Source organism: Corvus brachyrhynchos, unplaced genomic scaffold (assembly GCF_000691975.1).
Source record: "Corvus brachyrhynchos isolate BGI_N302 unplaced genomic scaffold, ASM69197v1 scaffold34, whole genome shotgun sequence".
Classification (NCBI taxonomy): domain Eukaryota; kingdom Metazoa; phylum Chordata; class Aves; order Passeriformes; family Corvidae; genus Corvus; species Corvus brachyrhynchos.
This window is the reverse complement of record NW_008238126.1, coordinates 2,594,445-2,598,232: the sequence shown is the minus strand read 5'-3', so window position 1 is coordinate 2,598,232 and position 3,788 is coordinate 2,594,445.

The following is a 3,788-nucleotide window of genomic DNA, read 5'->3' as shown; positions in this document are numbered from 1 at the left end:
GGGGGCGCCGCTCCCGCCTGTTCCACGCGTTGCCCCCCGGGGGGCTCCTGCCGCCCGCTGCCCTCCGACGCGGCCTCCGGGAGTCGCCCGGTGGTGCCCTGGCCCGGAGAGGTGTGTGGGGTCCCCGGACTTGCTGCGCCGGGCCCTCCTCAGCCAGGGCACCGAGCAGGCCAGGTCAGTGTGTCTGTCCAGATGTCTGCTCATAGGATCCCACTAAGTTGGAAAAGTCCTCTGAGATCATCGAGTCCAACCTGTGACCATCAAGTCACCTTATACCATGGCACCGAGTGCCACGTCCAGTCTTTCCTTAAACATCTTCAAGGATAGCAGCTTCATTACCTCACTGGGCAGGGCATTCCAATATCTAATCACCCTTTCTGTGAAAAAAAATTCTTCCTAATGTCCCTGCCCTGGTGCAGCTTAAGACCAGGTCCTCTCATCCTATTGCTTGTTGCCTGGTGGAAGAGACCAACCCTCACTTTGCTACACCCTCCTTTCAGGGAGTTGTAGAGAGCAATAAGGTCCCCACTGAGCCTCCTTTATTCCAAGCTAACCCCAACTCCCTCAGCCACTCCTCACAAGACTTGTACTCCAGAGCCTTCCCAGCTCAGTCCCTCTTCTCTGGACTCACTCCAGTCGCTCACTGTCCTTCCTGAACTGAGGGGCTCAGAACTGGACACAGCATCCGAGGTGTGGCCTCACCAGTGCCCAGTACAGGGGGACAGTCACTGCCCTGGTCCTGCTGGCCACACTACTGCTGATACTGGCCAGGTGCTATTGGCCTCCTTGGCTACCTGAGCACACCTGAGCTCATGTTCAGCCGCTGCTGACCAGCACCTCCAGGTGCTTTTCCTCCGGGCACCTTTCCAGCTACTCTGCGACTAGCCTGTAGTGCAAAGATCACCACATTTCCAACTTTTGAACACTGCTGGGAAATGGACAACAGAAAAAAACCTAAAAATACAGCAGTAATAACCAATTTCAACTGCATGGCAGATTTCACAGAATAACAAAAAGAAGAGAACAAAATTAAAAACAAAAAAACAAAACCCACCTCAAAACTACAATGACGCAGTGTCTTGTGCTCACAGAAACAACATGAATTAAAAGAATCTAGGCGGCATCTTCTGTAGCCTGTGGGCACTGGCTACTCGATATTGGGATGAAAGAGAAAGCTCCTTTCACATTTAACCTATCCTTCAAAACAGAGGAAAAGTGCTTGGGAATTCCTCTCATATTCAAAAAGTTCATATGCAAAATTTTAAGCATATGTAAGAAGAGAATAACCAGTTTCCACCAGTAAGTGCAACATCTGGATTTACTTCCTCCAATGTTTTGCCTCCGAGTTTTACATTCCACAGTACCTGAAGACATATCAAATATGTGAATTTAAAACTTTAGCTCTACTGCAGCAAACTGAAGAGCTTCTTGGGAGTATTGCAGGGCTAAGGTCACTCTAAGACCTCAGAAGTCTGGAAGAAGCACATGAGGGGGCAGAAAAGGCACAAAATGGTCATGATGCTCACATTTTGTGCGTAAAAATACTTGCACTCATTTTATGATGGTATTAAAAATGGAAAGCTGGGTTTTTCATCTCATTCTTTACTGGCTGAACATTACATCCCAGAAGTCTGCAAAGATCATGTTTAAAAACCATTTGCTTTGGTGCAATCTCAGTATTTTTTTTAAAAACTGCATGCATAGTTAGGTGTTTTTTTGCATCTGGTCTGTGAAGTTAAAAAAAAAATATATATGTACACGCATTTTGTTTTGTTATAGAAATCCTACAATCATAGAATGGTTTGGGTTGGAATGGACCTTAAAGTACTGTAACACAACCATTCAGCAAGAGTTATGCTCAACTGAGAAGCAGAGGATATCAAAACAATCATGGCATGTTCCTGAATGCCAACGAAGTTAATAATCCTATGTGCAATTTAGTAACCCAAATTACCAAATTATTAACTTCTAGAGATGTTTAGGAATGTCTCTGCTCATATTTATGGAAATACACAGGTGTATAGCACAGATTTGAGTTTCCATGACAGCCACAAGCTCCAGTCCACTGTTGTTCTTCTATTCCTTGCAGGTGTACAGTCTTTCAGGCACAGAAAGTAATCCTATACCAAGAAGATCCCCTCAGGGCTGTACACAGATTAATTCACTGTGTCTCACCATTGATTAAGATGCAAACACCGTGTTTTAACACACAGGTTTTAACTTGCTTCAAGAGAGATGCCTCATACAAGATCCCATCAAAGAACTGTTCTTTCAAAGTCACAATCAAAGCCCAACTGAAAAGCAGAACAGAAAACTTCACAATCATCAAGCTCAAAAGAGGTCAGAGATGCCTGAAGTTTGCATGCCAGCAGTACCTTATGCTTTGTGAAATAAAACCACCCAATTACACAGAAATCATGAATCTGATTAGGAAAATGCAGGCATGAGTTCTTTTCCCAAAAGATAATCTCCTTCCTCCTCCCTTGCCATCTGTGACCCAGTGTGACTATGACGAAACACTGCAGCTGACACCAAGCAGTGAAGGTGTTTGCAAACAGATTAATTACATGTTGAGAAAACTATTGCTTTGCACAGAAGGCAGCTAACAAAATAAAACTCGTTTCACATGTTGGCAAATATTGTGCAACAAAAAAAAGCACTACTCCTGGCTCAAGGAGTTTCCTTCACTTCCATGAGGTCCCATATCCAGAAGCAGGTAGCCATGCCCATGCAGTTTACTCTCAGAAAAATCAGCAGTGGGATGGAAACTGCGTGGATACACAAGTTAGTGCTAGTCCAGAAAAGCTCTGTAAAATACAACTGAACTCTTCTTCCTTTTATGGACACACATAGCTATCTTAGATACAGCAAAACCTAATCAAAACACTTTCCACCACAGATTTTGGTTTATTTTTCCCACTCCAGACTGGCAATAAAAAGTGGAAGTGGCTCAAGTGGCTCTGACTCGATGCAGGCAGAAGTCCTGTAACACAGCTGCAGTCAAGGGAAAGCTGGCAGACCTAACAAGAAACTACAAACCCCTTTGCCAACACATCCAAATGATCCAGGAACCTTAGTGCAGTCCCAGGCTGCTCCTGGATACCTTGCTCCACTGCAAATGCATTTACTTTTACTATAATCATGTGTTTAGTGATAGAATGAGCAGTATGTTGAAATGCTGCTTGCAGTTTACACACTTAAATGACCAAAGGTCTTGGCCACTTGTTTTTTAAATACTATTCACCTGAAGCTGTAAAAAAAAAAAAAAATACCCTTCATGAAAATGGTGTCCTTATATTCAATGTAGAATACTAATTACAGAAATTCTAAAGAAGCCTTGAATTGTTCTTGTGATGTGACATTTTGGGTGATTCAATGGAAAGTGAGGATTTAATTTCATTTCAAGTTATCAAATGTACATACATCTACATATTGGGTTTTCAACAGAAAGTTAAAGAAAATCTAGACCAAAAAAAAAAGTGAACTATATGGATGAAAGGCCTCTGCTATTGAAATAAAGTGTTTATTACTGTGGGGAAAAAACAAGAAGCTCAACAGGCCAATAAAGATACACTTGGGAGCTGACACTGGTACAACTTCAAGAGAAGTATCAGTCCTCTGCTGTGTTGTTCCATATTTCCCACATAAGCCATGTTCCCTTGGTTGCTGAGCAGTATGAGCCACAATGGTGACACAATGATTCATCAGGAAGCTGGGAGCTTGGCTCAAAGGGAAAAAATTTGACCATTACATACATTAATAGGGCCCTCAAGTCATACTGATTTTCA